At 41.4% G+C, this 23981-nt stretch overlaps 1 protein-coding gene across 3 annotated transcripts in view; it reads left to right on the top strand.

The window, feature by feature from the left end:
- Positions 1 to 23981, top strand: part of LOC134352729 (uncharacterized) — a 71183-nt gene that overhangs the window by 31154 nt on the left and 16048 nt on the right. For 2 of the 3 annotated variants that reach the window (XM_063060129.1, XM_063060128.1), the window contains exon 3: positions 7049 to 7269. The exons of the other annotated variant lie outside the window; for it this stretch is intronic. The gene's annotated coding sequence lies outside the window, so the exon portion shown is untranslated. The remainder of the gene's footprint in view (positions 1 to 7048; positions 7270 to 23981) is intronic. 3 annotated transcript variants of the gene reach the window in all.

The raw sequence follows: 23981 nt of genomic DNA, 5'->3' as shown, positions 1-23981 counted from the left end.
TTATCCCAGCATGTCTCCTGCCCCACTAGAGGCCCGAATATACTTGACCACTGCTACACAGCGGTCAAGGATGCCTACCGTTCCGTCCCAGGACCTCACTTCAGAAAATCGGATCATCAGCCCATACTCCTCCTCCCGCCTTACAAAGAGAAAGTGAAGCGGGAGGTCACGGTGTCAAAAGTAGTGTCGCGTTGGACGGAGGAAACGGATGAGGTCCTCTGTGACTTCACCTGTGAGTCGACTGGGGTGATATACTGCGTCCGGTTCTCCCGATGTGGCCTTTTCTATATTGGCGAGACCCAACGCAGACTGGGAGACCGCTTTGCTGAACACCTACGCTCTGTCCGCCAGAGAAAGCAGGATCTCCCAGTGGCCACACATTTTAATTCCACATCCCATTCCCATTCTGACATGCCTATCCACGGCCACCTCTACTCTAAAGATGAAGCCACACTCAGGTTGGAGGAACAACACTTTATATTCCGTCTGGGTAGCCTCCAACCTGATAGCATGAACATTGACTTCTCTAACTTCCACTAATGCCCCACCTCCCCCTTGTACCCCATCTGTTACTTATTTTTATACACACATTCTTTCTCGCACTCTCCTTTTTCTCCCTCTGTCCCTCTGAATATACCCCTTGCCCATCCTCTGGGTTCCCCCGCCTCTTGTCTTTCTTCCGGGACCTCCTGTTCCATGATCCTCTCGTATCCCTTTTGCCAATCACCTGTCCAGCTCTTGGCTCCATCCCTCCCCCTCCTGTCTTCTCCTATCATTTTGGATCTCCCCCTCCCCCTCCAACTTTCAAATCACTTGCTCACTCTTCCTTCAGTTAGTCCTGACGAAGGGTCTCGGCCTGAAACGTCGACTGCACCTCTTCCTGGAGATGCTGCCTGGCCTGCTGCGTTCACCAGCAACTTTTATGTGTGTTGCTTGAATTTCCAGCATCTGCAGAATTCCTGTTGTTTGTTTGAAAAATACTTGTTCAGTTTGTCCATCATTTCCTTGTCCCCGATTACTACCTCTCCAGCCTCGTTTTCCAGTGGTCTGATATCCATCTCGCCTCTCTTTTACACTTTATGTATCTGCAGAATCTTTTGGTAACCTCTTCAATATTATTGGCTAACTTACTTTTGTATTCGATGTTTTGCCTCCTTGTTTTTGTAAATTGCCTTCTGATGTTTTTAAAATCTTCCCATTCTAATTTCTCACCAGTTTTTGCTCCGTTATATTAGCTTCCTACCAGAGATATTGGATTTACTCATCTATAGTTCCCAACATTTTATTTTTAATTGTAATCCTTCTTGAATTGCTCAACTGAACTGAATTCCTGCTCCCTGTGCAAGGTTTCAGCAATGTACTAATCTACGATCAGTTCAATTTTTAACCTCACCTGCACATGGTACTGGGAATAATCCAGAGATTACCACTGTTGGGGTCTTCCATTTTAACATCTTTTCTTTCTCCCTATATTCACTGCACAGCAGTACATCCATTTTTTCTTCCAATTGTCATTTGAGCCAATGTGTGCAACCACTTCTGTTTGCTCACCCTCCACACTGAGAATGTTCTGCAATCGCTCTGAGACATCCTCATCTGAATAATACTCTATTTGTAATTCCTCATCTCACCCACCCAGCTGATCAAGATCCCACTGTAATTGTTGCTAACCTTCTTCACTCCCCACAATACCATCTATCTTAGTGTCAGCTGTCATCTAATACTCAGGAATATGGGATCGATTCCCATCAATGAGAGGCTTCCTTCATCCAGGTAACAGCAGTCATTTGGATGAGATTGAAAGGAATAATTCTCAGTCCGTCTCTGTGGGAATGCCCCCAAATGCAGTATTGTGCTAAAATATACTTGGATCAGATTTTGGAGAGCCACACATTCACAAAGTCGGGGAGATTCCCAGTGTCTGGAACACAGGGTGCAGAGGAGGCAGTGAGGAAGATGGCACAGATTTGGATATTAGTCTGGTATCCTGGCCTTGGAGAGTTTCTCCCTCTAACCCTGTGACCTCTCTCACCTTGTCCTTCCTGCTTCTCTCTCTCTCCTTCCACCTTCCCTCAGCTCATTTCAAACTTTTCAAACTTCCAATCTGCTGCCTCATTTCTCCCTCCCACCCCACAGAGCACAGGGTCAGATGCTGGCTCTGACAAGCTGCCTGCACTTTGTACAAACAGACTGTCAGAGCCATTAGCTGAGAGAGAGAGAGGCAGAGACACAAACAGGAAGCAGAAGGCAATGCTGTTACTGTGAGCAGTGAAGGGTGTAAGATATGCTGGAGGACTGGCAGCACGAAATCAGGGAGGGAAAGAAGGAGTGGGCAGGTCAGTGTCGGGAGCCGACATTCCCAGAGGGGAGCAGAGGCCAGTGACAAGGTAAGGTTCTCAGTTGCACATCCTGGCTTTCTAGTTGGCTGGAGCGTGAGACTGGGAGGGAGACTGGTTGCTGAGCAAAACATATGGAACCAAGAAGCTGAGTTTGTGACGTAGACAGCTGAGTTCAGATCACGTCATGGCCGCGGGGATGTTTAAAGTCAGTTGATTAAACATGTAACTGTGACTTAATTCTTAATTAATTTTTAATTAAATTTGGAGCTGGTCCCAAGTCATCTCCTTTTCCTGCAATAACGTCCCCAGTATCTGATTCAGTGCCATGCACCCTCATGACCTGCTCTGCACTCCAGGTTATGGGCACAGGGAAACTCCTACAACCTGTGATTTTGGGTGCAGTTTCTAAAATCTGCTCCACATATATTTTCCCATATGACTGACATGGTGCATCCCTGAGATGTGGGGTTTGGAATCTGATTCCCAGATTCTTCCAAATAACTGATTTTAAAATTGTCTCATACATGGGAATCACAACCTTCCTGAAGATCAATCGTGTATTCCCAATCTCTGTCATATTCCCTCATGAACAAAGTTGACAATTAACCACAATTTCTGGTTCTGTGGAGGGGTATTTTTCCCATTGTCTGGTCCTTCATAGTTTTCCCCAATGTCTATTCCTGGAGTATATTCCTTCAATATCTGCTCCTGTGTGCCTTCCTGCAATGTCTGTTTCTTGGACTTACTCTGCTCAAATCAGGTGCTGGTGCCCATCATCTAAACAGCTGTTCTGTTCTATTCTTGGTTTGCATTGATTAGTAACTGTTTAATGTTTTCTACTCCTAATGTGTTTATCCCAGTATCTGTTGTATTTTCCTGCATTGACATACTTTTTCAAAATGCTCTCTCCTGCTGTCATCACATTAAAACATGTTCATGGTCGATCTCCAGTTCTGTGTCACCTGTACTTGTACCAACAGCTCCACACTCTCTGATGGGGGATGCTGCAGGATGCACAAAGTTTCCTTCAGCTGAACACCGAGCAGGCCAAAGGCTTTGGTCCCCACAGTGAGTTCTGTTCCAGGGCACTGATGCTGTTAAGTCACTTTTTAGTGATGTGAGAACAGAAATTCAGGCTGACTTGGCTGTTCACTGTAGTACAGAGGGACAGAGGTACTGCTTTCAGCTGAGAGATTAAAGGGAGATCGTGCATGGAATGGAGAAGCTCCTGTCCCCACAGTTTGATTGGACATGGGGTGCGGAGAATTAGGATAATGAAGCACCTTCAATAACTCCAAAAGACTGAAGTAGGGTAAATACTGAAAGGCTTTTATTCGCAGTAAAATACGACTTCCATGCTGAGTGTCTGCCCCTGGACTGAGGGGGAGGAGCAAGGTGAAATCACCTTTATTCAGGGGTCTGCGGGAGGAGCCACAGGGGCAGTCAGCAGAGGGGCGTTTCCAGACTGTTAACCCAGTTCCAACATATATATGTTTTACCACATTCATCCCTCCTTTTTATTTTAAAAAAGAGTTCCACGAGGTGAAGTGACTGACAATATTTTAAAAAGCATATTTACAGGTCAAGTCTGTCAGGCGGTCGAGTCCGTCGCTGTGATCTACGTAGCACCGGTGGTGATTGCACTGGCAACGGCGGTTGTGCTGGCTCCGGCCTGACTTGAGGTGTCAGCACGTTAGGTGTTGGTCATCCCTCGTGCGTGTGCGTCGGGCCCGGTATGGGAGTGTCCTGTGGTGTCTGTGTGGGGCTTGGAGTGCGCGGTGTCCGGTGGGTACAGATATCGGTGGATACGGGGTTAATAGTCACCACGGAGTGTTCAGGGTCGGGGCCCGGTGCTCCTGCGGGCACCAGGTCGCTGATGGAGACCGTGTCCTCCCGCCCATCAGGTAAAACCACATTGCATACTGGGGGTTCGCATGAAGTAAGTGAGCCCTCTCGACCATCTGGGAGTATTTATTGCTCCTCGCATGTTTCTGGAGCAGCACTGACCCCAGGGATGTCAGCTAAGTTGGTAGGGTGGTCCCAGTGGTCGACTTTCTGGGAAAAGAAAAGAGCCGCTCATGAGGGGTGGCATTGGTGGACGTGCATAACAGGGAGTGGATGGAGTGGAGTGCCTCGGGAAGGACCTCCTGCCAGTGGGAGACCGGCAGTCCCTTTGACCTGAGGGCTACGAGTGAGGACCCCCTGTCACTGTGGATATAGCACGGGTATCCGAACAGAGTGAAGAGCTTGCACAGGGCTTTTATAACTGACTTGGTAGTGGTGTCGGGGCAGGGTATGGTGAAGGGGAACCGTGAGTGCTCGTCGATAACGTTAAGAAAGTACACATTGTGGTCGGTGGAGGGAAGGGGGCCCTTAAAGTCAATACTCAGTCACTCAAAGGGCGGTTGACCTTGATGAGTTGTGCCTTTTCGGTTCGGTAGAAGTGCGGTTTGCACTCTGCACAGACTTGGCGGTCCCTGGTCATCGTCCTGATCTCCCCAAGGAAGTAAGGCAGGTTCTGGGCTTTCACGAAGTGGAAAAGCTGGGTGACCCCGTGTGGCAATGATCTACATGCAGGGCGTATAGCCGGTCGATAGGCGCGCTGGTGCACGTTCCCCGGGATAGGGTATCGGAGGGCTCATTGAGCTTCCCAGGCCTGTACATGATGTCATAGTTGAAGGTGGAGAGTTCGATTCTCCACCTCAGAATTTCATCATTTTTGATTTTGCCCCGCTGTTGGTTATTAAACATGAATGCGACTGAGCGCGTTCAGTCAGCAGGGTGAACTTCTTGCCGGCGAGATGGTGCCTCCAGTGCCTAATAGCTTCCACTATGGCCTGGGCCTCTTTCTCCACCGCGGAGTGCTGATTTTCAGGGCCTTGAAGGGTACAGGAGAAGAATGCCACCGGTCTTCCTGCCTGATTGAGGGTAGCAGGCAGTGCAAGGTCGGAGGCGTCACTCTCTACTTGGAAGGGAATGGCCTCATCCACCTCATGCATTGCTGCTTTGGCAATGTCCGCTTTTATGCGGCTGAAGGCCGCGGGGGCCTCGGCTGAGAGGGGGAATGTGGTGGACTTGACCAGGGGGCGGGCCTTGTCTGCGTAGTTAGAGACCCATTGGGCGTAATATGAAAAGAAGCCCAGGCACCTTTTGAGGGCTCTGAGGGTGTTGGGAAGGGGGAGTTCCAACAGGGGGTGCATACAGTCAGAGTCAGGGCCAATGACTCCATTCTCCACGACACACCCAAGGATAGCAAGTCGGGTGGTCCCAAACCCACACTTGTCCTTGTTGTAGGTGAGATTGAAAGCTTTGGCTGCTTGGAGAAATTTTTGGAGGTTGTTGTCGTGATCCTGCCGGTCGTGACCGCAGATGGTGATGTTATCCAGATATGGGAATGTGGCCTTCAGTTGGCACTGGTCCACCATCCGGTCCATTGCCCTCTGGAAGACAGATACACCATTTGTGACACCGAAGGGGATGCGCAGGAAGTGATAAAGCCTGCCGTCTGCCTCGAAGGCGGTGTAAGGGCGGATCTCCTGGTGGATGGGGAGCTGGTGGTAAGCGGATTTTAGGTCTATGGTCGAGTACACTTCGTATTGTGCTATCTGATTGACCATATCCGCGATGCGGGGTAGAGGGTACGTATCAAGCTGCGTGAACCTATTGATGGTCTGGCTATAGTCCACGACCATCCTATTCTTCTCCCCGTTCTGAACAACCACCACCTGCGCCCTCCAAGGACTTGTGCTTGTCTCAATGACCCCCCCCCCCCCGAGCAGCTGCTGCACCTCCGACTTAATGAAGGCTCTGTCCCCCGCGCTGGACCTCCTGCTTTTAGTTGCCACAGGTTTACAGTTGGGGGTCAGGTTGGCAAACAGCGGTGGGGGAGGGATCTTGAGGGTGGAGAGGCCGCAAGTGGTGTTGGTAGTGCGGCAGTTGGCATGGTGTTGGGTGGGATGTGCGGGTTGGTGTGTGGGGGTGGTCAGTAGCGGGGTATGTGACGTATCCCTATAAAATTGGGGATTTACGACAGTGATTGGTGGGAGGGGCCCATCATACTCCATTGTCACGCTTTTCAGGTGGCTCTGGAAGTCGAGCCCCAATAGCACAGGGGCACACAGTTGAGGCAAGACCAGTAACGTAAAGTATCGATATCCTGTGCCCTGCACAACTAGCGTCGCTACACAACCCCCCGGATGTCTGTTTTTGCGACCTGGAAGCCATGGCGACTGTCTGACTTACCGGCCGTATCACAAGTCTGCAATGCTGCACCGTGTCCGGGTGGATAAAACTCTCCGTGCTGCCCGTGTCAAACAGGCAGCTTGTCCTGCGCCCCTCCACCAGGATGTCCATCATTGACTTTGCGAACTGGTGGGGAGCGCTTTGGTCGAGGGTCACGGAGGCCAGCGTTGAGTCGCTGTCTTGGTCCGGCGCGGTGCGGTGCCACGTGAGCACCCGCTGGTCGTAGGCGGTGGGGGGGGGGTGGCGCCGACCAAGATGGCCGCCCCCATGTCTCACACGTGGTGGCGGCGTGCAGGGAAGATAGCGGCAGGTAAGATGGCCGCCCCCATGTCTCGCATGTGGTGGCGGCGTGCAGGGAAGATGGCAGCAGGTAAGATGGCAATCCCCATGTCTCGCACGCGGTGCTGCTCGATCCCGCTCACAGTTTGGACTTACAGACCTTGGCTAAGTGGCCCTTCTTTCCGCAGCTGGAGTTTCTCGGGCCGGGCAGCGTTTCCGGGGGTGCTTCTGGAGTCTGCAGAAGTAGCACTTCACGGACTCGCGACTGGCAGCAGCCGATGTCGATTCGCCGGCGGGTTGTGGGGTCTGCAGCGCCCACGAGGCCATCGGGGGATCGCGTGCCTGGAGAGCCTCAGAGTTGTGCAGAGCGGCCTCCAGCGTGTCGGCCAGCTTGATCGCCAAACGTAGGGTAAGATCAGCTTTTTCAAATAGCCACTGGCGCACATACACTGACCTGGTCCCCATGACGAAGGCGTCTCTCACTCGGAGCTCTGCATGCTGTCCTGCCGTCAGTCCCTGGCAATCGCAGGCCTGCACGGGCGTCTGTAGAGCCCGGACAAACTCAGCACTTGATTCCCCGGGCCGCTGGTGCCGAGTCGCTGAGCGATGCCGCACGTAGACGGTGTTTACCGGACACAGGTATTGTCCTTTGAGTGCGCTCATCGCGCCGTCGTAGCTCAGCTGGTCTCTGATCATCGAGTAGACCCGTGGACTGACCCTGGAGAGTGGAACTCTGCGATTCGCTGTGGAGTCGGTTGCTTTAATCGCCTCTAGGTGTGATTCGAAGCAAGCCAGCCAGAGTTCGAAAGCGTTTCCAGCTTCAGGTGTTTGTGGTTCGAGGTCTAACTTGTCAGGTCTCAGGTATGTTTGATGCTTTAAAATTACTGTGAGTAAAGTTGATGCACCTTCAATTACTCCAAAAGACTGGAAGTAGGGTAAATACTGAAAGGCTTTTATTCGCAGTAAAATGTGACCTCCATGCTGAGTGTCTGCCCCCTGGACTGAGGAGGAGGAGCAATGGCGAAATCGCCTTTATTCAGGGTCTGTGGGAGGAGCCACAGGGACAGTCAGCAGCGGGGTGTGTCCAGACAGGTAACCCAGTTACAACATATATATATGGTTTACCACAAGAATGCCTTGGGACTCACCTTAATCCTACTTGACAAGGACATTTTGTGGCCTCTCCTGGCTTTCTTCATTCTCTTTTGTTCCTTTTTGGCTTCTTTATACTCCTCATGTGCTAATTTCTGAAGCTCTACATACATTTTCTTTTTCTTCTTGACTAAATTCATCACCTCCCGAGACATCCAATGTTCTCTTGTATTTCCATCCCCATCCTTCCTTCTGACAGGAACATACCTTTCCTGCCCTCTGTGCAATTGCTCTTTAAACACCCTCCACATGTCTGATGTGGTCAGCCAGAGAAAAGATGTTCCCAACCAACACTTATTAATTCCTGCCAAATGCCCTTGTAAATACCTTGACCTCAATTTAAAACTCTTCCACAAGGACCACATCTATCCCTGTCTGCAAATAAAATCACAATCAGAATCAGAACCAGGATTATTATCACCGGCATGTGTCGTGAAATTTGTTAACTTAGCAGCAGCAGTTCAAAGCAATACATAATATAAAAGAAGAAGAAAAAAATCAATCAATTACAGTATATGTGTATTGAAGAGATTAAAAATCGTGCAAAAACAGAAATAATATATATTGAAAGAGTGATGTCGTGTTCATGCGTTCAATGTCCATTTAGGAATCGGATGGCAGAGGGGAAGAAGCTGTTCCTGAATCGCTGAGTGTGTACCTTCAGGCTTCTGATGGTAACAGTGAGAAAACGGCTTGCCCTGGGTGCTGGGGGTCCTAGTAATGGACACTTTCTTTCTGAGACTCTGCTCCTTGAAGAAGTCCTGGGTACTTTGTAGGCTAGTATGCAAGCTGGAGATTTACGACCCACTGCAGCTTCTTTCAGTCCAGTGCAGTAGCTCCCCATACCAGACAGTGATGCAGCCTGTCAGAATGCTCTCCACCGTACATCTGTCGAGGTTTTTGAATGTTTTTGTTGACAAACCAATTCACTTCAAACTGCTGATGAAGTACAGTCACTGTCTTGCCTTCTGTATAACTGCATCGATATGTTGGCACCAGATTAGGTTCTCAGAGATCTTGACACCCAGGGACTTGAAACGACTCACTCTCCCACTTCTGATCCCTCTATGAGGATTGGGATGTGTTGCTTCGTCTTACCCTTCCTGAAGTCCACAATCAGCTCTTTGGTCGTACTGACGTTGAGTGCAAGGTTGTTACTGCGACACCACTCCAGTAGTTGGCATATCTCACTCCAGTCCACTCTCTTGTCTCCACCTGATATTCCACCAACAAAGGTCGTGTCACTGGCAAATTTATAGATGCTGTTTTAGCTATGCCCAGCCACACAGTCATGGGTATCGAGAAGGTAGAGCAGTGGGCAAAGCACACACCCCTGAACTGCACCAGTGCTGATCGTCAGCAAAGGTGAGATATTCTTTCATTATTTATTAATCTTTTTATTGATTTAAAAAGAGCCTATATGCAAACAAGAGGAGATTTATCTGAAATATATCTATCAATAACAATACAAACAGAAAGTGAAATAGACATTATCAAAATCATACGTAGTATTAAGCAAATATGTAATATATAATTAAAAAAGACAACTAATTCTCCTTTTAACAATTCATAGAGAAAAAAAACTTTATATTTTCAAAATGAAGGTAAAAAACACTAAACTATAAGAAAAAAGGGAGAAAAAAGGGACTGGGCAGTCCATTCTGAGGATATGACAAAAAAAAGGGAAGACTTTCTGATCAAATCTAAAACTTCAAAAAAAAAAAATTGGGAGCGTAAGAAATCAAATCAAATGAAAATATTGAATAAAAGGTCACCAGATTTGCTCTAAACTAAAACAGGACATAATGGAGGAAGGCCAAAAAAGACAGTATGTGGATTAGAATCCTTCCACTTCATTAAAATGGCTCTCCTAGCCAATAAAGTTGAAAAGGCTATCATACATTGAGCGGAAACATGAATAGTTCCTGCTTCCGATGGGATAATCCCAAAGATTGCCGTAAGTAAGTTAGGTTGTAGGTCCTGATCCAAGACTTTTGATAGCGTTTTAAAAACATCTCTCTAAAAGTTATCTCGCTTTATACAAGACCAAAACATATGACTTAAAGAGGCCGCAGGTGAGATATTATCACCAATTGTGGTCTTCTGGTTAGGAAGTCAAGGATCTAATTGCAGAGGGAGGTACAGAGGGCCAGGTGCTGGAACATATCAGTCAGGATTGTGGGAATGATGGTGTTAAATGCTGAGCTACAGTCGATGAACAGCATCCTGAAATAGGTGTTTGTATTGTCCAGGTGGTCCAAGACCGTGTGAAGAGCCATTGAGATTGCGTCTGCCGTTGATCTCTTGTGGCAATAGGCAAACTGTAGTGGATCCAGGTCCTTGCTGAGGCAGGAGTTCAATCTCATCATGACTGACCTCTCAAAGCATTTCATCACTGCAGATATGAGTGTAACTAGGCGATAGTCATAAAGGCAGCTCACATTATTCTTCTTAGGCACTGGTATAATTGTTGCCTTTTTGAAGCAAGTGGGAACTTCTCCCATAGCAGTGAGAGGTTGAAAATGTCCTTGAATACTCTCACCAGTTGGATGGCACAAGTTTTCAGAGCCTTACCTGGTAGATCATCAGGGCCTTATGCCTTGAGAGGGTTCACGTTCTTTAAAAACAGTTTAACATCGGCCTCTGAGACAGAGGTCGCGGGGATCTTTGCAGCTGTAGTTATATTCTCCCTTTCAAAGTGGGCATAGAAGACGTTAAGTTCATCTGGTAGTGAAGCATCGCTGCCATTCATGCTTTTGGGTTTTGCTTTGTAGAAAGTAATGTCTTGCAAACCCTGCCAGAGTTGTACATCCGATGTTGCCACCAACCTCGCTCGAAATTGTCTCTTTGCCCGTGAGGTAGCCTCTATAAGTCATAACGGGTTTTCTGCTACAGATCTGGGTCGACAGCCTTGAATGCCACAGATCCAGCCTTCAGCAGACAACATACCTCCTGGTTCATCCATGGCTTTATGCTTGGGAATGAACAGCAATTCTTTCTTTTCAAAACTTTTTATTATTATTATCCAAAACTAACAAGAGTACATGGAAGTAGGCAACACTTACAATGTCTTAAGAAAAAGAAAACATTGTTTTAAAGATTGAAAAAAATTTGGTGACAAAGAAAGAGGAAAAAAACCCCTCAGCAAGGAAAAGTGAGGAAAAAAACCCAGCTGCTGTTCAACACCGGAGCCATGCGTCATACAGAAAGCTTCTAAAGATAAACATCAAACTGCCAGCAAGAAAAAAAAATGTACCAAAAATTTACAATTCGATCGTGGAGAAAATCTATCAATTAATTCAAATGATAGTAGCGAGCAAATGAACCCCATCTTTTCTCAAAATCAAACATAGGTTCAAAGGTTCGGCTTCTAATTTTCTCCGAACTAAGACATAGCATCACTTGAGAGAACCATTGTGACGGAATGGGAGCCGATGTATCCTTCCACTTCGACAAAATGGCCCTCCTAACTATTAATGTAACAAATGCAGTAACGTGTTGGTCAGACAAAGAGATACCGTGAATATTTTGAGGAATTATTCCAGAAAGTGCAGTTAATTTGTTAGGTTGTAAATTAATTTTAAGTGCTTTAGAAATTGTAGAAAAAACTGACTTCCAGAAGTATTCTAGTATAGAACAGGAACAAAACATGTGTGTCAGTGTAGCTGTCTCAGTTTTACATTTATCGCAATAACTATCAACATTAGGAAACTCTTTAGATAGTATCTCCTACGTCAAATAGTAACGATGTACAATTTTAAATTGAATCAGTGAATGACTAGTACAGGTCGAAGAAGAGTTAACCAATTTCAGAATCCGCGTCCAGTCCTCCGTCATAGAAGTCAAATTAAGTTCCTTTTCCCAATTTTGTTTAATCTTAAATAAAGGACGCTTATCCCATTGTAATAATAAATTATAAATTCTTCCAATGGAACCCTTCATCAAAGGGTTCATACTCGTAATAGTATCCAACAGGTCGGCATCCAATATGTAAGGAAAATTACTGAAATATTTTTGTAAGAAATGTCTAACTTGAAGGTATTGTAAAAACTGAGTATGAAAGAGAATATTTATCAACTAATTGTTCAAAAGACATCAGTCTATCTTCTTTAAATAAATCCAAAAAAAGAATTAATACCTTTATTTTTCCAAAGTAAAAAAATTGGATCACTCAAAGAAAGCTTAAAAAATTAATTTCGAAAAATTAAACTACAAAGTTTAAATTTTTTAAGATTAAAAAAATTGCAGAACTGGAGCCAAGTTTGTAAAGAATGCTTAATCACAGGGTATAAATTTAAATTAGCAACTTTAGCTAATTGTATAGGTAAAGCAGCTCCCAATAACGAGGTTAAATAAAACTGTTTCACAGCTTTCAATTCCAAGTCTACCCAAATTGCCCGATCATTCTTATCAACCCAGTGAAACCGAAAGGACATATATCGCACATTAATGGCCCAGTAATACATGCTTAAATTAGGCGAAGCGAGACCTCCATCCTTTTTCAACTTTTGTAAGTGACATTTACTAATTCTTGGTCTTTTATTATTCCAAATAAAAGATAAAATAATAAAATCAATCCGATCAAAAAAACTTCTTAGTCAGAAAAACTGCGATATTCTGAAATAAATATAAAAATTTTGGTAAAATCATCACTTTGACCATATGGATGCGACCAACTAGTGAAAAGGTATGTGGGTTCCATCTACTAAATAAATACTTCATAGAATCCACCAAGGGAACAAAATTAGCTTTATAATGATCCTTACATTTTTAAGTGATTATAACACCTAAATATCTAAAGGAATCTGTGACTTTGAAAGGAGAATTATCATATATAGACACAGTTTCATTTAAAGGAAACAGTTCACTTTTACTAAATTTTATTTTATATCTTGAAAAATCTCCAAATTCATTAAATAATTTTCGCAAGGCAGGAATAGATTTTTGGGGATTGGATATGTAAACCAGTAAATCGTCAGCGTAAAGAGAAATCTTATGAATGGTCTCATTCACAAAAATCCCAAAAATATCTTTAGCTTCACGAAGAGCAATAGCAAGGGGTTCTAGTATTAAATTAAATAACAAAGGACTTAATGGACAACCTTGTCTTGTCCCGTGAAAGCTGAAAAAAGGGGATCTACAGTTATTAGTCATAACAGTAGCAATAGTTTTATATATCATTCTAATCCAATAATTAAAATTAATACCAAAGCCAAATTTCTCTGAAACGTTAAATAAATATTTCCATTCAACTCGCTCAAATGCTTTTTCAGCATCCAAAGAGACAACGCATTGTGGGGTTTTAAAAGAGGACAAATATATGATGTTAAATAATCACCAAACATTCGAAAAAGAATAAAGACCCTTTATAATGCCTGTTTGATCTTTAAAAATAATTTTACATAAAATATTCTCCAACCGATTGGCCATTATCTTTGACAGAATCTTAGCATTGACATTCAATAATGAAATAGGTTTGTATGAGGCACAATCAGCAAGATCTTTATCCCTTTTAATAATTAAAGAAATAGAAGCCTCATAAAAAGTAGAGGGTAAATCACCTTTCACAAGTGAATCCTTAAACAATTCCAACATATATGGAGCATGCAATTTTCCAAATTTTTTATAAAATTCTACAGGATAGCCATCACGTCCAGGGGCCTTACCAGATTGCATTGAGAAAATAGCTTTATAAATTTCGGCTTCAGTAATTTGGACATCAAGAGTTTTTTGATCCTCAACAGAAATTTTAGGAAAAGCAATCTTTTGTAAGAAAGCATTCACTTTGGAAGAATCTACTGGACATAGAGATTTATAAAGTTCAGTATAAAAATCTTGAAAAATCCACACAGGTTTGAATGAGGTCCGTAACAACTGCGGCATACTAGTCCAGATTCAAATATGAATCCCTGAATACGGTCCAGACCACCAATTCAAAGCAGTCCTGTAAGCACTCCTGTACTTCCCTGGTCCATACCTTCTTGGTCCTCACTACTGGTGCTGCAGTCTTCAGTCTCTGCCTATATTCAGGGAGTAGAAGTACAACCAGATGATCTGACTTCCCAAAGTGAGGGCATGGAATAGCACAGTAGTCTGAAACTTCCTGAAAGATTAGGAGTTGTGGTCACTCTTCATCCACTGAAAGATCAGTTCCCTGGTCGGGCTCATTACCCAACACCAGGTACAGTATGGCCCCTACTTTCATTGGACCATGCACATATTGATTTAAGAAACCTTCCTGGATGCACCGAATAAATTCAGCCCCATCTGAAACCCTTACACGAAGAAGGTCCTAGTTTATATGAGGAAATTTTAAAATGCCCATGAGAACAACCCTATTATTTTTACACATTTACTTAATCAGATTACGTATCTGTTCCTCAATGTCCTGGTGGCTATTAGGTGGTCTGTCGTACATAACACACAGGAGCAGGAGTAGGCCATCTTTCTTTTTCAATCTTTTTATTGGTTTCATAATGATAAACATAACATAGTATTGATACAAAGTTATTGGGATTACATTGTTATAATTAACATAGTTAAATATAAACCCAGTTGACACATGGGTATTAAATCTCCCAATCATACAGGATACAAATATAATATACAAAAATATAGAAATATAATCATGAAGAAGGAAAAAAATATAAAAATATACCCCAAAAGAAAAACTAACCTAAACAGTGTTAATCAACTAATCTAAGAAAAAAAAGACATGGGTTGTTATGTAACATCAAAAAAAGGAACCATTAGTGTCGTTGACTCCGCTCCTCTCGACATATATTAAAAAGAAATGGAATAAGTTTGGAAAAGGTCAAATTACAAAATATGGAAATGTTGAATAAATGGCCTCCAAGTCTTTTCGAATTTAGTAGAGAGATGATAAATAACACTGCTAACTTTTTCTAAGTTTAAACACAACATAGTTTGAGAGAATCAATGAAATGTGGTGGGAGAATTAATCTCTTTCCAATTCAGCAAAATGGATCTTCTAGCCATCAATGTAAGAAATGCAATCATCCGACGAGCTGAAGAGGTTAAATGACTTGATTCTATGATTGGTAACCCAAAAAACTGCAGTAATAGGGCGAGGTTGTAAATCAATATTCAGAACAATTTATTGTGGGATTTTTTTTCACACACTTTCTGTATTTTTTCCCATTACGGAGTTCCGGTGCATGCGCATTTTCTATTTGGTTCTATTCATCCCCGCCATCTTTGATTAGCCCGCGGTGGGATGCGTGTATTGTGTTTAACAATAATATCCAATGGTACTTAAACAGATAAACGTTATTTGTTCGAATGTACGTGGCTGGAATCACCCTATTAAGCGAAAGAAGACATTTAAAGTTTTTAATCAATTCCAGCCCGATATAAATTTTGCTCAAGAAACGCATTCAGAACGGGCTATCAAAATAGATTTTTTAAAACATGGAAGGGCCTTCAATATCATGCTGCCTGTCAAAATAAGATTAAGGAAGTATCTTTTTTTTAAATCTAATATTTTATTTATCCAAGAAGATATCGTCTCAGATATCAATGGTAGACTGTTAATTATTAAAGGAACAATTTGTAATAGAAAAATTGTCCTGGTTAATCTATACGGACCTAATGTAGATGATCCTTTTTTTAAAAATATATTTGGTTTATTACCAGACTTAAATAAATATATGCTGCTGATGGGAGGTGACTTCAACTGTTGTTTAAACCCTTTGATTGACAAGAGTTCAACCAATCAGCAGCTTCCGAGTCATTCGGCAACACTTATTAAATGCTTTTTAATTGATTATGGTTTGATAGAAATCTGGAGAAATTTACATCCTAATGACAGAGATTCCCACCCCTTACCTTAAAGCCATGTCCTCTTGTATTGAGCAGTGGTGCCCTGGGGAAGAGGCGCTGGCTATCCGCTCTATCTATTCCTCTTATTATCTTGTATACCTCTATCATGTCTCCTCTCATCTTCCTTCTCACCAAAGAGTAAAGCCCTAGCGCCCTTAATCTCTGATCATAATGCATACTCTCTAAACCAGGCAGCATCCTGGTAAATCTGCTCTGTACCCTTTCCAATGCTTCCACATCCTTCCTATAGTGAGGCGACCAGAACGGGACACAGTACTCCAAGTGTGGCCTAACCAGAGTTTAATAGAGCTGCATCATTACATCGTGACTCTTAAACTCTATCCCTCGACTTGTGAAAGCTAACACCCCATAAGCTTTCTTAACTACGCTATCTACCCGTGAGGCAACTTTCAGGGATCTGTGGACATGTACCCCGAGATCCCTCTGCTCCTCCACACTACCAAGTATCCTGCCATTTACTTTGTACTCTGCCTTGGAGTTTGTCCTTCCAAAGTGTACCACCTCACACTTCTCTGGGTTGAATTCCATCTGCCACTTCTCAGCCCACTTCTGCATCCTATCAATTTCTCTCTGCAATCTTTGACAATCCTCTACACTATCTACAACACCACCAACCTTTGTGTCGTATGAAAACTTGCCAACCCACCCTTCTACCCCCACATCCAGGTCGTTAATAAAAGTCACGAAAAGTAGAGGTCCCAGAACAGATCCCTGTGGGACACCACTCGTCACAATCCTCCAATCTGAATGTACTCCCTCCACCACGACTGTCGGCCTTCTGCAGGCAAGCCAATTCTGAACCCACCTGGCCAAACTTCCCTGGATCTCATGCCTTCTGACTTTCTGAATAAGCCTACCATGTGGAACCTTGTCAAATGCCTTATTAATATCCATGTAGATCATATCCACTGCACTACCCTCATCTATATGCCTGGTCACCTCCTCAAAGAACGCTATCAGGCTTGTTGGAAACGATCTGCCCTTCACAAGGCCATGCTGACTGTCCCTGATCAGACCATGATTCTCTAAATGCCCAGAGATCCTATCTCTAAGAATCTTTTCCAACAGCTTTCCCACCACAGGCGTGAGGCTCGCTGGTCTATAATTACCTGGACTATCCCTACAACCTTTTTTGAACAAGGGGACAACATTTGCCTTCCTCCAATCCTCCAGTACCATTCCCGTGAACAACGAGGACATAAATAAAGGGTTGAACTTCAATCACAATATAATTTACTATTAACTTACCCTATTGAAAGAAATTTGCTTAAATTAAAAAGTTAATTTTATATGTTTGGAGATAAAAGTAACAGGCTATTAGCATCTGAACTTAAAGCAGTTAGAGCAAAAAGACACATTTTAAAAATTCGTAAGGGAGATGGTAGTTTAGCTTGTAATTATGAAGATATTAATAAAATTTTTAAGACTATTACGGTGAGCTCTATAAATCTCAGTTTCAAGCTGACCCTTCTAATATGTATGCTTTTTTGCAAAAGATTGATTTTCCTAGAATATCTGTTGAAGATCAGCAAATTCTTGATGCTCCTTTTACTGAAAGAGAAATTCAGAAAGCTATTCTTTCAATGCAGTCTGGTAAAGCTGCTGAATTGGATGGTTTTACTGCAGGATTTTATTAAAGAAATTGAACATTTGCTTACTCCTTATATGTTCGAAATGCTTAAAGATTCTTTTCTGTTAGGAGAGTTACCTTCCCCATTTTATGAAGCTTCTATTTCTTTAATTCTTAAGAAAGATGAAGACCCTACTGATTGTGCTTCATATAGACCTATTTCATTATTAAATGTGGATGCCAAAATTCTTTCAAAAATACTGGCTAATCGGATGGAGAATATACCAGCTAAAATTATTTCTCAGGATCAATGTAGTTTTTTACAAGGCAGTTATTCTTTTTCTAACACTCGGAGATTGTTAAATATTATATTCTCAACCCTCTCTAAGACTCCCAATGTGTTGTTTCTCTAGATGCTGAAAAGGCATTTGATAGAGTTGAATGGAAATATCTATTTAAAGTTTTAGAGAAATTTAGCTTTGGTACCAATTTTAATAAATGGATTAGATTGATATATAAAAGCCCTATTGCCACTGTTATTACTAATAACAGTAGATCCCCCTTTTTCCATCTTTCCCATGGGACGAGACAAGGATGTCCGTTAAGTCCTCTGTTCTTTCATTTGATGTTGGAACCTTTGGCTATTGCATTTCGTGAAGCTAAAAATATTCAAGGAATTTCTATAAATGGGACTGTTCATAAGATCTCCCTTTATGCGGATGATCTTTTGGTTTATGTTTTGAATCCCGAAGTATCTATTCCTAGCTTATTGAAATTATTATATGAATTTGGATTGTTTAGAGGATATAAATTAAACCTGCATAAAAGTGAATTATTTCCTTTAAATGATTCTGCTTCTATATATGATGACATTTCTCTAAAAGTTACAGATTTTTTTAAATATTTAGGTATTATCATCACTAAAAATGATGGAGACCTTTATAGAGCTAATTTAGTTCCCTTAGTGGATTTTATGAAGCAATTTTTTTCTAGATGGAATCCACTTACACTTTCGGTAGCAGGTCGAATTCATACAGTTAAAATGATGATTTTACCAAAATTTTTGTATGTATTTCAAAATATTCCTATTTTTTAACTAAGAAGTTTTTTGATCAGGTTGACTCTATTATTTCATCTTTTGTTTGGAATAATAAAAGACCAAGAATTGGAAAATGTCATTCATAAAAATTAAAAAAGGATGGGGGTCTTACTTTGCCTAATTTAAGAAGGTATTATTGGGTGGTTAATATACGTTATGCGCGTTCTTGGTTATATTGGACGGATAAAAAGGAACGATCATCTTGGGTTGATTTGGAATTGAAAATTGTGAAACAATTTTATTAACTTTGTTATTAGGAGCTCCTTTACCTGTACAATTAGCCAAAATTTCTATTCTAAATATAAATCCTATGATTAATCAATCATTACAAATCTGGTACCAGTTTTGTAAGTTTTTTGATCTTAAAAAAATTAACCTTCTTAGTTTAATTTATCAAAACTATTTATTTAAACCTTCACTTAGTGATCCTACCTTTTCTCTTTGGAGGAATAAAGGAATTTTTTCCTTTATGGACTTGTTTCAAGAAGGTCGATTGATGTCCTTTGAGAAATTAGTAACTAAATACTCTCTCTCATATTCACATTTTTTGCAATATCTTCAGGTCAGACATTTCTTACAAGAATATTTAAGTAATTTTCCATATATACAAGACTCTGACCTGTTAGACATTATTTTAAAAATGAACCCTTTACTGAAAGGTTTTATTGGGAAAATTTATAATTTACTATTACAACAGGATAATTATCCTTTACTTTACTAAGCAAGATTGGGAAAGAGAGCTTAATATGACCTTAATAACAGAGGATTGGTTGCGAATTTTGAAGCTGGTTAACTCTTCTTCGTTTTGTGCCAGTCATTCTCTAATTCAATTTAAAATTGTACACAGTTATTATTTGACAAAGGAGATGATAGATGCAAAACTGAGATAGCTACATTGCCACATATGTTTTGGTCGTGTTCTGTACTGAAACAATTTTGGAAATCAATTTTTTCTACAATTTCTAAAGCTTTGAAAATCAATTTACAACCTAATAAATTGACAGTTTTGTTTGGTATAATTCCTCAACATATTCACAGTATTTCTATATCTGACCAATACGTAATTGCATTTGTCACATTACTGGCTGGAAGGGCTATTTTATTAAAATGATAAGATGCCTCTGCTCCCACTCTGATACAATGGTTCTCTCAGGTGAGGTTATGTCTTAGTTTGGAAAAAATTAGAAGTCGAACTTTTGATCCGAGATTTGACTTCGAGAAAAGGTGGGGTTCTTTTGCCCGTTATTATCATTTGACTTGAGTTAATAAAGAGGGTCCTTTTCTGATTCTTGGGTATTTGGATTTGGTTGGCGGTTTGATGTCTTTTTTTTGTGGATGCTTGTACGGCTTATAGCTCCGGGTTTGTGCTCCAAATGGGTATTTTTTTCCCTTTTTTTTAAGTTATTAGGGGTTTTTCTCTGTTTTAGTTAGTAGGGGTCCTTTTTTTCTTTCTTTTTTCCATAAAAAAAGCTTTAACACTTTGTTTTTGATTATTATTGATAAAAAAAGAACAGTTGAAGCAGTATCAAAATATCTTTCCAATATTTTTTCAAAAAAGACCATGACCAAAACATATGAATTAAAGAAGCTACCTCAAAGTGATATCTATCACATACTGCATTTTTATGAGAATACTAACGAGCTAATTTATCCTGAGACATATGAGCGCTATGCACTACTTTAAACTGTATCAAAGCATGTTTAGCACATATAGAGGATGAGTTAACTAATTGAAGAATTTTTTCTATTTTTTTAATCTTAAGTTCCCTTTCCCAATCAGTCTAAACTTTATTAGATACATCTGGACATGTTTTCTTAATTATATTAGAAATAATTGCTATTACACCTTTCTGAAAAGGATTTAAATCTAAAAATTTTCCCAAAATATCCGTTGAATATAAATTCGGGAAGGTAGGAGAAACTGTATTTAAAAAGTTTCTAATCTGTAAATATCTAAAAAAAAAATGAGATCTAGGCAAGTTATATTTACTAGATAATTGTTCAAAGGACATGAAATAATTATCCAACGGTCGATCACAAAATCATACCATAACTTGAGTTTTCCAAGCCAGATATGCTTGATCGATAATAGAGGGTTGAAAGAAGAAACGAGAGATAATAGGACTTGCTAAAATAAATTGATTCAACCCAAAATATATTCGAAATTGAAACCATATACGTCAAGTATGTTTTACTACTGGCTTATTCATTTGTTAATACAATTTAAAAAGAGTAAAGGGAAGCAAAGTCCCTCAAATAGAACCAAGTGAAAACCCTTGCAAAGAATTACGTTCAAGATTTACCCAATGTGGACTTGAAGTTACGTCCAAGTCCGCTAACCAAAATTTTAAATATCGAATATTAATTGCTCAATAGTAAAATCTAAAATTCGGCAAAGCTAAACCCCCCTCCCTTTTAGATTTCTCTAAATGTCTTTTACCTAGACTAGGATTTTTGTTCTGCCATATATATGAAGAAATTTTGGAATCAACATTATCAAAAAAGGATTTGGGAATAAAAATTGGCACCGCTTGAAATAAATATAAAAGTTTAGGCAAAATAATCATCTTGATAGCATTGATCCGACCGATCAATGACTGAGACATTGGTGACCATTTAGTAAACAAAAGTTAAATCTGATCAATTAAAGGTAAAAAATTAGCCTTAAATAAATCCTTATACTTCTTTCATAATTTTAACCCCTAAATATGTAAAAAAAAAGTCGGTCACCAATTTAATTGGTAAACATCCATAAATAGGAACCTGCATATTTAGGGGAAATAATTCACTCTTATTAGGGTTCAATTTATAACCAGAAAAATTTCTAAACTGAGCCAACAAAGATAAAATAGCGGGAATGGATTTCCCAGGATTAGAAATATATGGGAGTCGGCCATCTGGCCCGTCGAGCCTGCTCTGCCATTCAATAAGATCATGGCTGATCTGGCCATGGACTCATCTCCACCTACCTGCCTTTTCCCCATGACCCTTAATTCCACTACTATGCAAAAATCTATCCAACCTTGTCTTAAATATATCTACTGAGGTAGCCTCCACTGCTTCATTAGGCATTGAATTCACACAGATTCACCACTCTCTGGGATAAACAGTTCCTCCTCATTTCCATCCTAAATCTACTCCCCCAAATCTTGAGGCTGTGTCCCCAAGTTCAATCCCATCAGTGTGATTGTACCCTGCCTGTTCCTGAGTTTCACTCAAATGGACTCAGTTTCTGACCTCGCCATTATGTCTCCTCTGAGTGCAGCTGTGATATTGTCCCTGACTGGTAATGCAACACACCCCCTCTTTATCTCCTCCTCTATCTTTTCTAAAACTTCAAAAACCTGGTACATTAATCACCCATTCCTGCCCCTCTCTCAACCAAATTTCAGTAACGGCTACAACATTGTAGTTCCATGTACTGATCCATGCTCTCATTTCATCACCCTTAACTATAATACTCCTAGCTATACCCAGAATTATTCTACACCTTCCCATCCTCTGTCACCTCTTTCTAATGATTTCATTTAATTTTTTGCCAACACAGCCATATCATGCCTTCTGCCAACCTGCCTGTCCTTTCGATACAATGTGTATCCCTGGATATCAAGCTCCCAACTATAATCTTCTTTCAGCCACAATTCAGTGATGCCCACACTGTCATACATGCCAATCTGTAGCTGTGCTACAAGTTAATCTATCTCATTCTGTATACTGTCTGAATTCAAAGATAACACTTTCATCACCTTTTTTTGATTTTTGCCCCCCTTTTGCATTGCAGTTTTGACTGTAGTTTTGCCCTGTCATCAGCCTCTGCTTGCCAGCAGTCTCACTAAACACTGCCTTTGCTTTTAAATCAACAAATCAATCCTCAGCTTTATCTCTCCATTTAATTGATTATCAATTAAAATTAGAAACTGCAGATCCTTTTAAATTTTTAGGAATTTGGTTTGATAAAAAACTCACATGGTCAACATGTATTAAAGAAATAAAAACCCAAAGTAAGAAAGTAAGGTTAATCAGTGGGGCAATAAGCACAACACCAATGGTGGCAATGCAGGTGGAGTTGGGAGAGACACCTCTGGAACTGAGAAGATCACAGCTTGTGTTAACATATTGGGTAAACCTACAAGGACCTGGAGAACATCATCCAAGTAAACAGCTTTTAGGTCGATGCTGAGAAAAGGAAAGAAGGAAATTCAGAAATTTTGCACGGACTATTGAAGGGAAAGCAGAAAAGACAGGAATTAGTAATGAGGCCCGAAGTGATACAGTGTCTTTTCCTGGGCTGACTCCATGACTGTGTGAAGCACCAGAGGTGGATCCTAAATTATTCAGAAAGAGATGGAAAAGTAGAAAGTCAACTCAAATCAAGATATAGTTGAATGTTATGTAAATAATATTAATTATGGGAATTTACAAATTTACACAGACGTTTCAAAAACAGTAATACTGTTGCAGATTAGGGGTAGGATTGGTAGTGCCTGATTTTAACATGAAAAAGCAGGTGAGGATAAATGATGATTTCTCAGTGTATACAGGTGAAATGACAGCTGGACTATTGGCTTTGCAGTGGGTGGAGAAAGTGAGACCATGTGAGTTGTAATATTGTCTGATTCAAGCACAACAATCTGGAGTCTAAAAGATTTACATTCAGTGGGAAAACCAGAGGTTGTATGTGGGATAATACAAACCTTATTTCAACTGAAAATTGTATCCAGAGAGAAGTGGGGTAGTTTAGGAATGCAGGAAAGAGTAGGAGGGAGGAGATGATAATATCGAGACTGAGGTTTGAGCACACAGGGTACCTGTCCCATGATCCTCTCGTAACCCTTTTCCCTGACCTCCTGTCCAGCTCCTGGCTCCATCCCTCCCCCTCCTGTCTTCTCCTATCATTTTGGATCTCCCCCTCCCCCTCCAACTTTCAAATCTCTTACTCACTCTTCCTTCAGTTAGTCCTGACGAAGGGTCTCGGCCTGAAACGTCGACTGCACCTCTTCCTATAGATGCTGCTTGGCCTGCTGCGTTCACCAGCAACTTTGATGTATGTTGCTTGAATTTCCAGCATCTGCAGAATTCCTGTTGTTTGCGTTTAAATATCAGGAAGATTTGGTGAAGCAGATGTTCCACCTTCCTGTTTCTATCCTTGCCGCCATTGGTTAAAAGGACCGACGGTCTTCCCACCCATCTTTCGCGGGATTGGAGAAACATGCAGACCACCTGTCGCTATTGGTTGCTTGGAGGTCCGCATGTTCCCACCCATTGGTTTGCGCGCAGAGCCGTCATACCACTTGCTCTACCATTGGTCAAGTTTTTTTAAACGTGCGGAGATTGAATCGCATGAAAAATTTTCGGAAAACTCCATTTGGTTCACAAATTTAAAGTGGATGGTTCATCAAAGCTGTAAAATTTTGGAGGTTATAAATTTTATGATTAA

Source organism: Mobula hypostoma, chromosome 10 (genome assembly GCF_963921235.1).
Source record: "Mobula hypostoma chromosome 10, sMobHyp1.1, whole genome shotgun sequence".
NCBI lineage: Eukaryota > Metazoa > Chordata > Chondrichthyes > Myliobatiformes > Myliobatidae > Mobula > Mobula hypostoma.
This window is presented reverse-complemented; position numbering and strand designations above follow the sequence as displayed.